The 17,598-nt window shown below is 37.0% G+C and overlaps 1 long non-coding RNA gene across 1 annotated transcript; it reads left to right on the top strand.

Annotated features, from left to right (window-relative positions):
* Positions 1-1,356: 1,356 nt before the first annotated feature.
* LOC140498628 (uncharacterized) lies at positions 1,357-16,732 on the top strand. The gene is made up of 3 exons (XR_011965151.1): positions 1,357-1,422; positions 3,825-3,991; positions 16,151-16,732. It is a non-coding gene; the product is annotated as an uncharacterized lncRNA (long non-coding RNA).
* Positions 16,733-17,598: the final 866 nt, after the last annotated feature.

Genomic DNA, 17,598 nt, shown 5'->3' with positions numbered 1-17,598 from the left:
TTACAGCTAATTCCATCGAGACTAATTTGGGTGTTATTAAGCAGTAGACACAGGAATCTTAAATACAACCTTTGCTAATAATGAATTTAGAAGTTACCACAGAACATGCTCTTATTAAACATACGTACATGATAAGGATTTATATGTGATTTTTCTGTGGTGAAATATATATTATATATACGTGATTGATTAAAAAAAAGTTCCCTTCTATGAATTTGTTTTTTGGAAATTTTAACTACCACATAAGAAGGCTATTAATTAGTATAAGTGAGATAAGACAAAATGGTTTAGGAGAAAGAACACTGAATTTGAAATGGGAAGATAGAGGTCAAATCACAGCTCAGCCATTTACTAATCTTAGGATGTTAATCAAGCAATTTTACCTTTCTTGCCTTAGTTTACTTATCTGTGAACTATTGGTTTCAAAGGCCTGTCCTAGAAATGCTATAAAATCTGTTTCTGTCCCTTTAAAAGCATAGACATCAGAGTTATAATTTTGACCATAATTCCATGTAGTTCTTCTCTCCATGGAGTCAGCGTTTTCAGTTTTTATGTATGAGGAACTATGAGGAGTTTGTGAAAAGCAGAGAAAAAAAGGTCAAGAGATGAATCCATTTTGTTAAAACTCTCTTAATGAATGCTTAATGAAGAAACATAAAAATAATTTTATAATTTGTAAATTGCAATAGAGACTATTAAGAGTAATGATGGTTTGAGAAAAGCTAGAGAGACTGTTTTTCTGTCATGTCCAGAAAGAAGCTTTTTCCAGAAGAAGAAAGAGCCTTTACTTCTTGCATCAACTGTTTCAATCTTCTTCTTGCAAAGATGATGAAGGGAATTCTTGAGATGGGAATTGTTTGATGTCTTGAGTGAAATGATGTTTCTCGAAGTAAAGAAAAGTCATCTTCTACTACAGTGGAGGTTTGAGGTGACACTGGCTATGATCTTTCAATAAATTGTTAATAATTATTGATGTTATTAATAAATTATCTATTTAGAACTTTAATATTTATTTGATCTTAAGATAATAAGAGAAATATAATCTATTATTGGGGAGAGAAGTTTTTCTGAGTTATTAAATAAATAATTTTTAATCAACCAGGTTGGGATCTGATTGTTTAGAAGATTGAGAGAGATGTTAAATTTCAGTAGTTAACAAGAAAATTTCCAAATACACCCTTAGATTATCCTAGTATTTGGAGTGATGAGATTAAATATGGAAATCAATCAAGTAACAAGCTGAGGGGTGGCCAACATCTGAATATTGTGACTGGTATAGCCTTGTTATGCTTATAAAACATAGTTGTTGGACTTTGGACTCATTAAAGTCTCTTCTTGCTCTTTGTCTTGTGATCTAGGATTAGATAGTCTCAGGCTCCTTCTGACTTCAGATACCAGATGGAAGTTTTAGTGATGAGCCAGGTAATGCAACTGTAAAATATTTAATCTTCAAGAATATTTCAGTGTTCTAAGGTGGGACATCATTAAAGGGGGAGAGAGGAGAATATAGTGGGAAGGGGAACACTAAGTCCTTGTTTTTTTATAAAACTAAATTACTGTTTACACTTTCTCATGATTTGACTATGCTCAATGATGTCATTTTTCTCCCATTTTGAATGATTTATTCCTTCATATTTCATACTTCAAATCCTGGTCTCTGAAAGAATAAGGTGTCCACTTAGAGTGCAGGCCATAATTTTAGTGATAATATTGCTTCCATCTTCACCAGTTTTTTCAAGGCATGTGAGTTATCTGTCTTATGATTGAATCTGAAGTTAAATGTCAGTTACCTGACTAATATGATTGAGAGACGTGTCTCCAAAGTCTTGCATTGAGTACAACAGGTTGATAACCCTGTGACCATCTTCCTTCTCACTGGTACTTTTTCTATAGGGGAAAGTATATAACTATTACAGTTTGGACCCTTTGTCCTACTGCAGAAAACTGGAAATCTTTTACTTTTCATCTGATCAAAGACATATGAACATTAGTAATTTGAGTATGATCTAGAGATTATTAGAGCATAGAATGAGAGATGGAAAAAATGTTAGACACCGTCTAGTCCAATCCATTCATTATACAAGTGAGGTAAGGCCCAGAATGTTAAGTGATTTTTTTCATGATCACACACAGGTCAGATCAAAGGCAGGAAAGGTTGAGAGTTTATGAATTCTAGGCCTATTTCAATTTCTTATAACCTGGTCTAGAATTCAAATGGGTCCTGAATGTACACACAGAGAAACTTGAGATTTAACTTTGTATGTATGAATTTATGTACACTAAGCTAGAAATCAACAATTTCACTTTGTTTAGAAACTGTCTTAAGAGCAACCTCTGTTCAGACTGTGCCTACATGCCAGTTACCACCTGGCAAGATAATCTATATACAGACTTAGCAAAGATTTCTAACTTTTTGTGGTTACTAGTTAGTACTAGAGATCTTGCCTTTCCCAAGATTTCTGGTGTATTTATAATCTCAAGAGCTCTAGAACAGGGCTGTATTCTTCTGAGACATAGCTTGTCAGTTAAACATGAGGAAGCAGCCTCAGCCTTCCCTCTGTGACTCCGAAATATGGTTGGAACATAAACAATTTTGGTAGTACTAAAAACGATGAAAAAAAAAACCTCTGGTTTTTCTGGCCCCAAGCTTTCTTGTGACAGGTTGTCTCTAGACAGGTACCTTCCATCTGTCTGACATCCTCGCCCTGCCCCTACACTGAATTCCTCCACATCTTGAATTTTCATTCTAGAAATTTCTAGCTTTCTTGACAGCTTCTTACCTATGTACTAGAGGTAGGAAGCCAGTAATACAACATCTGCTAGAGACCCTCTTCCTCTCTATAAAACACCTGCAATCTAGGGATATCTGTATTGAACTAGAAGCAATGTGACAGGTTAGGCTTGACCATAACCTCAAGATCATATCACCTACCTCCCCTCCACCATTTGAGTATTGAATCTATCCTGTTTTTTTCTCTAACATCAGTTCCTATTCTTGCCCTCCCCTACTCTCAGGCAACTATAATCTGTTTATATCCTTTGTCCTGCCTTTCTTGTGTCTTTCTACCTTGTGATTCCCATTTCCTTAGGTGTCTCCAATCAGTTCTTATGCCTTTTCACCTTGTGTGAGTCAAGTAGGCTGAATAAATCTATAGCATTCAGTTTTTCCTGGTTAGTCTGCCTCTTCTAAGTTCCTGAAAGCAGCTGCAGTGGGATGCCAACTCAATCAGATTTTGCCTCACATGTAGAGTTATCTCTTGTTCTTTTGAGAAAACAGACAGTATTGTGTATAATTCAAAAAAGAAGATGATAAAAAAATTACATACGAGTAGGAATTATATTTTCTGTTTGGTTTTTTTTGTTGTTGTTGCAGATACGTTACTTATGGCTTTTTAAATTGGAGGCATTTAGGGTTAGGGTTAATTTATACTCTCTTAAGTAGATAACAACTGATGGGGAAGGTAACTACAAACACACAGTGGTAGCATAAAGCTTATCTGGAATTAAAAATAGGCCACAAACTATGGTGTTTCTATGCAGATAACTCCATATCTAATGTACCTTAAGTAACCAATTCTCTTGGAGATCAGTTAGTCATAGTGGCTGCTGAAAACTTGCCTCTAAAACTGGGAATGAATTCAGGGAAATAAGGAAGTCAGATAAGGTTAAGAGATTGGTCCCTTAGAGACTAAAGACATTGGAAATAAACATGCTGTGATATTCCCTATCATATCTACATGCTAGTTTAATGTTTACAAAATATGTCGTATTATTTAATTTGATCCTTACATTAACCAGGAGGGGTTATTATCTCTATTTTACAGATGAGGAAACTGAGGCTTTGAGAGATGATTGCTCTTTGTTACATAGGATTTGAACCCAAGTTTCTCCTGATTCCCACTATACCATGTCATGCATTTCTAATTATGTAATTCCATTGAAAGGAAATCCTTTGTGGAGAGCTTCCAGTTCATCTTCCACATCTTGAAAGGTAAGTCTTCTTCTCCACCACAATTTCCTTCACTCTTCCCAATTTTCAACTAGGTAAAGAGGGCATGATTTCTAACTCTCCAATGAGGGAAGCCTCTCGGTTACAGAATCAGAGATTTCTAGCTACAAAATGCTTTTGAGGCTTTCAAATCCCATCTTATCCTGACTTTAAGATGAAGACCTGAGACTCAGTCAGGTCAAGTGACAAGATCGCAAAGTAGTGAATGATGGAGAGAGGGGTCAAAGTCAAGTAAGTTGATTTTTCAGCACATGTAGCCTCCAGTTGGTGGACAGGCATATACTGGACCAGATGACTTTTAGGACACATAGACGTATAATCAATATGTCATGTAACAACAACTACTTTGGGCTACATACCTTTGGGAGTATTCGTGAAGAATCCTCTTTGGGAAGAGATTTTCTCTCCATAGTTTGTTCTTATTTTCAAAGATTTCACTCCATCTTTTGGACTAAAAAGCAGTTATATCATATAAGTGGGGCATGAAAGGAAGAACTAATACAGAGGAAGCGATACGTATGTTTAGAAGGGTGTAGAAGTCTTCTGAACATGTAGAAAAGTGAGAAAACTGGGAGACTTTTAGAGAAGTATGTGGATTAGGACGTGGAGGGGTAGGGGAGACGTTGGGGAGACTCAGAGGGTTGTGTGGATTGAGATGGGGGTAGGAGGTAATGGGGGACTCTCTGAGGGATAGATGAAGTGGGGAGTGGGAAGATAAAGGGAGGAGATAAAGTAACAGGGGTAGAGTAAAAATAGAGACTGAGAAAGAAAATAGTGAAGTAAAAATGAGATGGAAGAAAATTCACAATGAGTAATTATAACTTTTAATGTGAACAGGATGTTTATAGCAGCCCTCTTTGTGGTAGCGAAGAATTGGACATCCATTGGGAAATGGCTGGATGAGTTGTGGTTATGATTTTGATGGGATACTACTGTGCTATAAGAAATTATGAGCACAATGATCTTAGAAATGCATAGAAAGACTTGCATGAAATGATGAAGACTCAAGAGAACACTACTGTATAGAGTAACAGCAATACTGTTTTAAGAATGGCTCTGAGTAATTGAATCATTTTGATTCACAAATACTTAAATGAAAAAATAAAAGACATATGAAGAGAGATGCTATCTGAGAAAGAACTGATAAATAGAAGTATGTATAGAATAATTTCATATATATATATATACATGTGTGTCTGTACACACACATATATGTATATGTATATACATATATATACGTATCCATATATACACAACAATTTGTGTCAAATGGTAGCCATTTCTAGGTTGAGGGGAAGAAAAAATAAATTTATGTGACTCCTTTGTTGTATATTTGGAAGAAATAGCAAGTTGTACATGATAGATTTGTAGTTTCATGTGCAATCATCTTTTTATTATTGTATTGTAGTATGGAAATACTTGCTTTTTGTTCCACAAATTGAAAACAAAATTTAAAAAGAGAGAGAGAAAAAAAAGAAAAACCTCAAAAGAACAACAATTACTTAGAAAGACCATTTCCACTGAGTAAAATGACTGGGTTGGCAATGTAGCACACCTTGCCATAGCTGCCCTATCCAAGTGAACACTACAGAATATAATGAAAAGAAGGTAGCTACCATTTAACAGTGCTTTGAGGTTTGCAAAGCATTTTAAAATCATCATCTCATTTTATTTGCACAATAACAGTGGAAGGTAGGTACCATTATCCTCATTTTACAGATGAGGGAACTGAGGCAGGTAGGGATTAAGTAACCTGTCTGGGTATAGTGCCAATGGACTATTCGAAATTCACAGTGCCTACAGCATCCATGAATATCCTGGAGCAATTCTGAATCATGACATACAAGACTCTCCACAAGGAAGGCAAAACCAAAACATTTATTCAAACACTAGAAAGCCAAATCCATCATAGGAGCCACAAAGTCGATACACATTAACACTACAAGGGACAAAGGCATTTCCAAGCATTCGCCCCTCCTAATTCCCCCTCCCCAAACACATACTTATGAGCCTAAACTGTGCCTGCCTGCCTGTATTCTTCCCAGCTCTGACTAGCCTGACCAACTTCCTCCCAGCTCTCTTCTACCCTTCCTGATGCACCTGTTCAGCAAGCTCCTCCCAGCACAAGTGATTTAGGCTTCCATGCGATCCAAGCAGGACACATGGGCCTATTAATGAATAAAGATTTTCCCATTTGAATTACCTTTACACTGGGTCGCACAGCTACTCTCTTGGGTCATATTTAGACTCAGGTCTTCCTCACTCAAGGTCCAGTGCTCTGTCCACTGTATCACCTTGCTGCCAACTATACTGTCTCCCTGTATATTTCTATATCACCTTAAGCAAAGGGGATGTCCTAGATAAACCATGTAAAAGGAGACAAATAAAAGCTGCCATGGGCTACTTTGGAACTAAGCCTCTGGTAGAGCATACATGTGATTTTCACAGGCTGGTCACAGAATAGAATCTTGCAACTCTTGATCTAAGTAATTAGGCTTATCCAGAAATCAGATTGCTGCACAGTCTTTAATCAAAGAAGTCCTCCCAACAGAAATACATCATTTTATAAGTCTTAAAAGGGGCCATCTTAGTTGTCCTTTTTTTGTGTGGTAGGATCCAAAGAGAAGAATCCTGAGTTGGGAGTTAGCTGACCTGAGGTTGCTGAGTCAATAACTAACTCAGTGAACTTCATCTCTTCTCTGAGTTTCATCTCCAGCTCTAACATGAGGTGGGAATGGGGTAAAATGGAAAATTTTTATATAATCTCACAGGTCCCATCAAAAGGTGTTATGATTCTAAGACTAATCATCACTATTGCTAATGAGTTCAGAAACAACTCCAAATGGAAAAGGGCAAATAAAGGGGAGGGCATTTTGAAGAGTGCAAGGAAAACATTTTGGAATATAAATTAGAGAGGACATCATGGAATGTATAAAACTTTAGCAAAGTAGATGGTTGGTAAGCTCTGGACCATTCCTCTTTCTTGGTTTTTAGAAGGACAGGAAATGAAAAGGGATCAACTAGTACAATGAAAAGCTAAAATTGAAAAATCAAACAATAGCCAGCCTACACCAAGCAACTCAAACTCTCTCCAGGTATGAAAACAGCCTTTCTTATATACAACTAGAGTCAATTGTTACTCTTTGTTGAAAATAGCATCCAAGGAAAATCATTTGAGTCATGGAAGACTAGCTTGACCAACTGTTGGAAAATAGGTTTGAGTAAAGAATTCTGTGTTGAAAAAAAGAAGGGGCGGGGGGAAGATGACCTATTCGATTTTTTTTCCCCTTTTGATTTCTCTAGCTGTGATTGGAGACACAGAAAAACTATGCGTCAACAAAGGTTAATAGCTATGAGTCATTCTTTCCTCTTTGGAACAGTGAACTCTGCATTTAAGAATTTGAATACATTATGTTGATTAGATTTCTTAAGAAAAGTGAGCTCACCCAAACCCTGTTTTTGAAGTGGGTAAACCAAAGCCAGAGGGGAAATGTAACCCATGCCAAAATATGCCTTCTGTGGGAAATCTTCCTAATTAGTACTACTGTAGTAGATAGAAAGCTGAACTTTTTAAGTCAGGATGATTTGATTTCAAATCTGAGCTTGGTCACCACCTATGGAACCCTAGGTATGTCACTAAATATTCATGGACTCAGTTTCCTCATCTGTAAAATAGAAATAATAATGCACTTATCTCACAGACACTAAAGAATCAAATGAAATTCTCTACATAGACAGCATGGTCAGCCTTAAAGTTCTATAGAAATAAATTATTATTATTGCTTTGGATCCATGAATCAAAATCTATCTATAACTTTCTAGATAAGTTTTAAGTGTTGTTGCAGGCTCAGACAGGTTATCATTTGTTCAGGGTCATGCGTCTTCAATTAATGGTCACATTTGAACCTAGTGTTTCCTGAATCCAGGGGCAGCTAGGTAGCCCAGGAGGTAGAGTTCTGGACCTGAAGTAAGGAAGATTCCTCTTCCTGAGAACAAATCTGGTCTCAGACACTTCCTAGCTGTGTGACTAGGCAAATCATTTAACCTTGTTCTCATCGGTTCCTAATCTGTAAAATATTGCTGAAGGAAATGACAAAGAACTCTAGTATTTTTGCCAAGAAAACCCTAAATGGGGTCATGAAGAGTCCGACATGATTGAAATGACTGAACAACAACTTCCTGAATCCATGTCTAGCAGTCTGTCCATTAAAGCACCATTATCCTCCTCTCAGTAATATATTTCCTACTTGTTTTCACTGTTTCATATGAGTTACTGTTTGTTTGTTTCCCCAATGCTTTCCTCCCAAGTCTTCTCCCTCTATCCCATTTCCTTATTAGATTGTTAACTCTTTGAGAGCAAGAATATCTTATTTCTTGCCTTTCCCACAGTCCTTTGGACATTATCCTGCATTCAGTAATACTTACCTGACCAGCAGTGCACTGAAGCCACTTTGGGTGAGAATTTATACCTCAGAAATTGGGAAACACTGCAAATCAGAGTCTAATTTATTGTTTTGTTAATTGCCTAGACTTAAGGAAATGACAAAAATGTTAATAATGCAGATTAAACTTAAAAGAAAATGTCTGTGGACATTCTTGCGAGCCTGTTGTTAAACATTTATCACCACTTCCTTGATTAATTCTAACTCTTCACCTTTAAATCATCCTAGTGTATGGTGTGGTACGAATTAAGTCCATAATACCAATCAACTCCTTCACACATCAAGCCAATACTTAGGTGGCCACTGGTAAAAATTTCTAAAGCTATCAACATATCATCATGCTCCCTCTACTTCTTCAAACTAAGTTCTATTAGAGAATGGTACTTGAGACAGGAGAGACTTTGCCTTCCTAAAAGTGGTCTCATCCACTTGAAATATATTCAGCAGGGATCTTGCCAAGGCCATGCCATCTAGCTTAGGTAAAAATGTCCAAACTTCTCATTTTTTTCAAGGGAAGTTTCAAGAGATTTTATTTCTCTTTTTTCCTTTCTCTCTCCTTTCCTCCTCTCTCTCACTCAACATATACCATCCATTTGATAGGGAAACTCCTGTACTAAGGAAAATCAAGAGTCATCCCTTGACTGCTGCTATTAAGAGCCAAAGTCTTATCAGTCAGCAGCTTGGCAGGAGAAGTATTAGCTATCACCTTGAGCTAATCAAATTAGAAGGCCTCTGCCATTCTTTCTGTGGCTAGCAGGAAATTAAGTTTCACTGAAGCATTTGAATCACACCCATGGTATCAAGGAACAATCTCCTTGTAAGATAAGTTGCCAGTATTCAGTGGCTTTGGGGCATTACCTTATGATTGCTTTTTTTTTCATAGACTGCACATGTTTAAGGTAGCTTTACTATTTTACACAGCTGTTCCAGGTTTCCAATCAGCATAATTGTGAGTCATGTGGCAAGCCTCGAAAAGTCTCCTGAAATGTCAGAGGAGAAAGAGCCTGGAAGAAATCGTATGAGTGTTTTCTCCAAAGTAATCAATTTTATTTTTTAAGCTGGCATTGTTTTAGCCATAAAGTTGTATCCAGCTTTGACAGCTGCAAGTAGCAGCAGTAGCCTAATCTTAAGTGGACCTGACAGGTCTATTCAACCCCTAAGAACAATTTCTCTCCACAGACATGTTTTTCTCATTCACTTTCTCCTTCCTCTAACCAATAACTTTCCAATTGTCACCAAAGTCTGCGGACAATTTCCCTTTCTCTTCTTCTGCAGTAGTTTCTACAAGTCAGCACCTTTCTTTGGCACACTCCACACCTGTTAGAAACTTGTTTGCTAAATTTTGTTTTTGGCCTTATAACTCAGGTCCCCTATATTTAAAAAGCAAAAGTTGAAGAATCGCTTCTTCGTAATATCTAGATATGCTTCCTGGTATGGTAATACTAATCTTTGCTGCCTATAATTACCAATTTATAAGAGCGATGGAACAGAAATTGCAGATTAACGACAGCACTAGAGATCTTTTGTCTATCTCCTTTGCAAGCCTATATGGTCTAACTTTTGAAAATTCCCAGTCCTTTAAAGAGAAAATGAGCTTTGTTCCTTTATGCCCCTGTGGATAGCTAGAAGATAAACTCAATTTGTCTGTCTTTGTCTCTCCCTTTATCTTAGTCTCTGTCCCTCAGTCTCACTTTCTCTCCCTCATTTCTTATTCTTTTTCATTTTTACTCTCTCTCTGTTTTTTTGTCTGTCTCCCTCTATCTCTGTGTCTGTGCCTCTGTCTCTTTGTCTCTCTGTTTCTCTCTCTATCTCTGTCTTTCTGTCTCTGTCTCTCTCTGTCTGTCTTTCCTTCTCTTCCCCAAGGACCTACAAGATAATTTGGATTCACTTTTGTCCTTAAATAAACATACTGTTGAAATTAAGTTTAACTTGTCACTAGCATAATTGTCCAGTCCTAGTCTGCCCAATTTTACCTAAGAAAACTGACATCTATGAAAAAAATCAAACTTATCTTTAATAACTACATACAGTAGATACTGGACAGAAGATTCTTGTCCCAAAATTTTCTGGAAAAGATATAACCCTTATGTTGAAGAACCAAGCTGACCCCAAGAAAGCCTTAAACAGAAAGACAGTGCCCTACTTTGAGCATTGCTTTGAATCACTGTCCTATAATTTAAAACTGGTACACTTTGTACAGGTCAACCTCAGATTGCCTAGTCAGGCATAATCTCCACATTCACAAATAAATTTTATGAGTGCGTTACTGTTTGTCACCATTTTCATTCAGTCACTTAGTATCTGACTTTCTTTTTTAAAAGCAACATTTTACATTAAAAAATTATTGCAGGTTGCTCATTTAACCCTCACCCCACTCCACACTCCAAATGCATTACTGAGTGACCCCGTATGTCAGCACTATAGCATTGTACAGTAAATAGAGTGTTTTGGTTCATAAATCAAGCATAGAACTTATAGCTAACTTCAGCATAAAAAAAGTCACTGAAATAATATGGCCCAGCTGCAGAAGATAGACATTGTATTCATAAAGCTAACCTTAAATTACTGACATTTAAATCCAGATTTGACTATTTTGGAGGGTTCTGGGTAATCCTCATGAAATTCCAAATTTTTTTTGAATTTTTTTTTTGTTAAAGTGGATACATTTTAAAAAATCCAATGGGTCAGATTCTGTATACTCCACAATATGTCTGATAACATCAGAAATGCACTTTAGGTGGCCAGTGCAGCCTAATTATACAAGCCACTTTGCAAATCATTTCTTTTTTTCTTTATGAACCTGCTCCCTGGAGCATAGCACTCCTCTTTTATTGTGTTGATCTGTGTTCAATGTAAAGGTGATTTAGGAAGCTCAGGTTTTTAGTCTCCTCGCACCCCCTCGAACATCGCCCCCCCCCCCAAATCAGATTGAATACTAACATTGCAACAAGGGAGTCCAAAGATAGAAACTAATTTTATTTCAAGCAGCAATTTGTATTTCTCTGCTGAAAAAAGTCTGAAAGGCCTGCAATTGGCCAGACTTTCAGCTTTCAGTGTTCTCTGTTCATCTCCCTTTATAGGTAGCAATTTTAGCATTCAAAATTTAAAAATAAGCTGGAAGAACACACATTCACAGTGCCCTCCCAGCAAACATGCTTTGAAAATCACCTATAATGGGAACACCCTGTCAACAGAGGATTGTCAACATACTAGCTCATTTAGGACATAATCCCTCGAGCCAGCACAATTTACTGAAATAAATTAAAATAAGTCTATTTCTCCCCATTAAATTTGCCTCTTCCCACCCTTCCAAAAATCTGTTTCTAAAGCACAAAGCTAAGGGTTTGTTACTAAAGTAATTACAAGAGCATGAGAACTAATGAGAGATGAGAAAAACGAATGTCTGTATTTTGTTTTCCATAGAAGGGAATTATAACACAGCTATTTTGTAAAACGTATTTATCTGGTACCCAGTGAAAGGAAAATGAACTTGACCTGGATTTCCTTTCAGCTCCTGAATTCAATCCAGTCCAAACAATCTAGTCCAAATCCATTCCAACAAATACTCATTAAGCACCTACTATGTGCAAGGTACTCTACTAGATGGTGAGAATACAAAGACAAACCAGTACATAACCCCATCTTCAAGCTTTCGTTCTCCTGTGGGAAATGCAGCAGTAATTTCTTGGTTCATTCCAGGCCAATTGAAATACATATTGGCAAATAAACCTTCTTCTGGAATTCAAATACTGGGTCTCTTTTCACTGTTTTTCTTGAAGAATATTAGTATCTTCAAATTAACCTCAGTTAACTCAAATGGGCTAAAAAGAGGTGTTTTTTTCCCTGCAGTTCAAAGAAAATTGTCAGATTTCTTGAAATGAATAATGTGTTTGGTTTTTTGGAAGACCTTTACAAATTTTGAACCTCCTGCAGTTCCATTTGGTGTAAAGAATTAGAATATAAACAAGGGGCTCCATCTGTACTTTTGAAATAACTACTTCGTTTCCCAGTTCAGTGCTCAGACAAATCGACATGACAAACTGAAAAGCAGAAGTTCTTGTTCAAAGAAGTTCAAGAGTAAACATTTAGTCAATTAGTCCTTCAGGATCAGAAGAGGTCCAAGGGCAGATGTTCCAAGGGCAGATGTTCCAAGTTTGAGAATGATTTTTTTTTTAAACACACATGGGTCATTCGTATATTTCAGTGGTCTCCAATAGGACTCACACACATCCTATTACACCTGTCTTTATAAAGGTTAAGATATTTCTACATAGTTTAGTATGTATTTTGCATAGGGTTATTTAGATGCTGTCAGATGTTTATATTGAATTTAACTTTTATTATATTCATAATTTTTATCTCTGCTATTTCTTTGTACTTCTTACCAACCCATGTTGGTAAGTTGTAAGCTAAACAGTTGAGGGGGGAGTAGACAGATCTAAAAGAACTTTTCTTTCTTCCCTTTGCTTTCATTTTCTTTGATTATGTTCTTTTGCAATGAGAAAAGAACATGACCCTTGAAAACTATAACAAATATCTACAGGTTGTAGAATATGTGAATATGTGTCAGGTAAATCTAACTGGAAACTCCAGTCAGGGTAATTCAAAATGCACAGCGGTTCTAATGAATATTCCTTATGTAACATTACATACTATTCACCTACTCTAATAAGTGAATTGACTCCCCTTTACACAAGGAATAAAGTTGAATCTCCTTATCCTGGCATTTTAGTCACAATTTAGTCACAGTCTCTGTCCTCCTACTCATCTTCCACTTTTCCACTCTTTACATTCTTTGCTCTGTCTACGCAGCTTTACCTGTCCCTGGAGCATAAACATGGCTGCCTCTTCTTGTACGTGCCCCTTGCCAATATCCCCCTGTCAGGAAGAGGCTCTACTCACTTGTTCTAAATCTCCTCACCCATTGATTTCATTCTTCAACTTGATGAACATACATTTAGCACTTGCCTATCAGTTGCATCATACTTTGCTGGACACTGAACAAACAACCTTGAAATTACAAAAAGCATCCTGTCTTTAAGGAGTTTGTAGCTGTATTTGAATGTGTTTGTGATGAATCTTGTATAAAAATGATGAAAAACGCAAAATATGGCAGATACCAATGAGAAGTTTAGGTAAAGTCCTCTGAGATAATTTGAGAAGGCAGAGTTCTATTTCTGTTGTGGTAGGAGGAATTGGGGGAGGGAACCAGGAAAAGCTTACTGGAGGGGACAATACTTCAGCTGAATCCTAATGGAAAGGAATTGTTTCAATAGGCAGGAACAAAGACTCAGAACTGAGAGAAGGCAACTCAAGAGGGAAGGAGGGTTGAGACTTTATGGCCCAACCAATGCCAATTCCACTCCCTTATTATACCTTCTCTGAGCCCTTCTTTCCCTCTTAAATTCACTTTACACTCACTGGATATAGCACTCATTTAGTCCTTTGCAATCTTATATTGCCTTGCTACCCCCTTTTTCGTGTTTTCCCTCACTGGCTATAGTGTGAGTTCTTTAAGGATAGTAACTTTTTTTTCATCAATTATTTCTTTGTTTCCTAGTTCGATCACTATAATCAGCCTTTGCTATGTAGCAAATGCACGTTGATTGACTGAGAAAGTGTGCTAAAAGGTTATGAAAGGAGCAAAAAATTAATGTTTTTAAATGTCTGCTGCTTACAAACCATGTACATTTGTGCTGGTGAATCAGAATAATCTAGTTTTGGTCAGTCTGATGCAGACTTAGAATAGAGCTTGACCTAGAATTATCCTTTCAGATGAAGAACCACCAAGGAACAGCTCTCCCTGAGAATCACATTTTAGGAGGTTTCAGTATGTCCAGTTATATTCATGTAATCATCCTAAAAGAAGCTGAAATATCGAAGATAATCATCTTAGTTATCTGTAACACTGGAAGGATCAGGAGTATCAGTTGACACAAAAATATTATAATTTCACTTTGAAACAAAAAATTTCATCCTATCTCTATTTTTTTTGCCTTATCAGATTAAAAAAAATGCACTACATTCAGCTCAGTCTTCTGACACATTCTGACATTTCAGCTCTTATTTAAATACATAGTTAATTCTTCTGGTACTTCAAAAGATCTACACTAAGGTAACATTGTTGGTGGACTGAGTGCCAGATAGGGAATTAGCAAGTATTGAATTCAAATCCTTCCTCAGACACTTTCCAACTATGAGTCTGAGAAAGTCCCTTCATCTCTGTGAGATTCAATTTCTAACTCTGTAAAATGAGGATAATAATAGCACCTAATTTGCAGTTCCTGGAAGGGTCAAATGAGCTAACCTATGATAAGCACACTGAAAAACTTAAAGTGTTATAAAAATGCTAGCTATTATAATTATTATCTGTGATCTCTTGAATATTGATACTTTCTTCACTGCCTGATCACAGCTCCTCTACACCATGGAGTTGCTGTGACAAAACAACAAGGCATTATATGATGACTAACTAATTACTTTTCATCCTTTCTGAATTTAGGATGGCTTTCAGACAATAGAATAGTGAGACACTGAACAGGGCTGCAAAACTTTCTCATATTCAAACCCTGGTAAAGCACAGTAGAATGAGCATTGTCCTGTTCTAGGTTTTGAGTACAATACAAATTGACACCACCTTAGAATAAATTGAGAGCCACGGGTGGGGCACTCTCCCATAATTCAGTTGGGAAGATGCTCACAAGGGGAAAAAAAGTCGCAGGAGGAGCTGGTCACAAGAGCCTGACAACCATGACAGAATGATGAAGCTTGCTTTCAGAAAGCATAGAGAATGAATGAATGAATGAATGAATGAATGAATGAAGTCTGCATTAAGTGCTTACCATGTAAAAAGCACTGTGCCAAATGCTGAAGATACAAACAGAAAAATAAGACAATCCCTGCTGTCAGGGGCTTCATTTTCTAATGGGAGAGATAACACATATGGAAAATTTCAGCTGTAAATCAGGTGGAAAACTCCCGTGGTCCTTAGGGTGCAGCAGCAAAGCAGATGGTGATGTCTCTTTTTTAATGTCATTTCCACTGATAGAATCATATCAGTTTCTGGTGTTGAGTCATTTAACAGTTTCAAGGACCATGGCAACAAGAAAAGGCAAAATGTGGAAGTATCGTGCACAGAGTATGAGATGTTTGTCTTCTGCCACACCAAGGAATCACTATCTTGGTATAGGAGAGACCTGCATATTTGTGTTGGCCAGAATGCTAAACAAGCAACATTTAAGTTGCTGACAAGAATGCACAATAAAGGCCAAAATGTACAATAATGACTAAGGCCTTGACCATCTGCTTTATCTAGCTCTTTTGTTCTTAATGCTAAGTTGTTTGTTTGTTTTTCATGCCAAGCAAGGAGATTTATGGGAGTCAAAGAGAGGTTTTGTTTTTTTTTCTCTCAGGTCCCACGTAGCTCCTTTGACATTATGTGTGTATGTGTGTGTGTATGTGTGTGTGTGTGTGTGTGTGTGTGTGTGTGTGTGTGTTTAGAGTTCCCAAAATAATCTCTTGGGATATAGACTGAAAGTCGTAGAGTTAAAAAGTTAATGTAATTGTTAATCCCAACTCAGATAATTGACTGAGGTAATAGAATTTTAAGGCATCTGCAAAAAAAATTGTCACAAGTATAGTGTGATTGGCTTATAACTCTTACCTATGTCGCTCAAAAGTGTTAACTATCCTTTACTAGGGCTAGGTTTACTAGCTGCTACAACCCTGAAGATTATACCAGGAAGCAGATGGTGTCGAAGAGGTGCAGATTCTAACACAGAACAACTCAGCAACCATCAGGCAAGTGAAGAAAACCAGAAAAGAAAGAGACTAAATGCAGTTGAGATGAGGTGATGGAGAGTGGAGGCAAGATGCCAAATAGAGATGACGTGAGGTAAAGCAGAGAGGAAAGTGCTGATGTCATCCGTCGATTTATATCATTCAGAAATGCAAGTTGCCTCAAACACAATTGTTTCTTGATTAATACACCTCTACATTTGGGTTCTCTGTTTGAGGGTCCAGGTCTCACATGGATCTGGAATAGAAACCCAATTTGCACATGTCCCCTGGCCACATGTATCACCTAAGTGGGTGCCCTACATTCATATTCCTTGGTCACATGTGTTTTTAAAATGAGTTTTCCATTCCCTTGATCACATGCATTGTCTAAATTGTCTTCCATGCATGTTCCTCATTTATCCATTTTATTTGCATACGGTCCCCCTCCCACAAGTGTTCCCCAGGAGTGGATGGGAGAAAATTTGCTTTGTCACTTGTCTTACTTGGCTGTTTAATTAAATGTCTTCTGCTTGTTAAACATGGTTTGATCACGTTATTCTCCTACTCCGCCAACTCCAAGGGTTCCCAATTTTATATAGGATCAAATATAAGCTCTTCCATTTGACTTTTTGAATTTTATTTTTCATTTGTGGAATAAAACAAAGATTTCCATAAAATAGTATAATAAGAAAATGATTGCACATGAAACGTCAAATCTACTGTGCACAACTTGGTATTCCTTTCAAATATGAAATTATTATGTAAATATGTTTTTTCCTTTTTTTTAACAGTTTAGCCCAAACCTGCAATTCCAATTTTATTACATGTGATTCTCCCTCCCACATTCTGTGATCTGGCCAAACTAGTCAAACTGATTCTCACACATGATATTCCTCTGCTGCTTCCATGCTTTGGCACCAGCTGCCTCCCACCCCATGCTTGAAATGTTCTTTGTCCTCACCTTGACCTCTGAGACCCTAGTTTCTTTCAAAATTTATCTCAAGCTCCATCTTCTATATATTTTCCTGTTCTTCCTTCTACTTGATGCCTCCTCTAGCACTGTATTTATTTGTGTGCGTTTTGTACATATGTATTTATGTACTTATCACCCCCAATACAACATATCTTTGAAGGTAAGGATTGTTTCATTCTTTGACTTTGTAGCTCCCTCCCCAAATCAGTCACAGTGTAGGCAGTTAATAGAGAAGTAGGCACTGAATAATCGTTAGTTCACTGATTAAATTAATATGTCCTTTCTTAGTGGCTTTGCAAAAAGAAATACTCTGGTTACTTTTGTTAAATTTTTTTCTAAGTTAATATTTGGCACAAGGGAAAACTTTCTGGGTGTTAAATCTGCTCACAGGGTAG

The sequence above is a fragment of the Notamacropus eugenii genome, chromosome 4, assembly GCF_028372415.1.
Source record: "Notamacropus eugenii isolate mMacEug1 chromosome 4, mMacEug1.pri_v2, whole genome shotgun sequence".
NCBI classification, from domain to species: domain Eukaryota; kingdom Metazoa; phylum Chordata; class Mammalia; order Diprotodontia; family Macropodidae; genus Notamacropus; species Notamacropus eugenii.
Note: the sequence above shows the minus strand (reverse complement) of the source record. Positions and strands in the feature narration are given on the sequence as shown.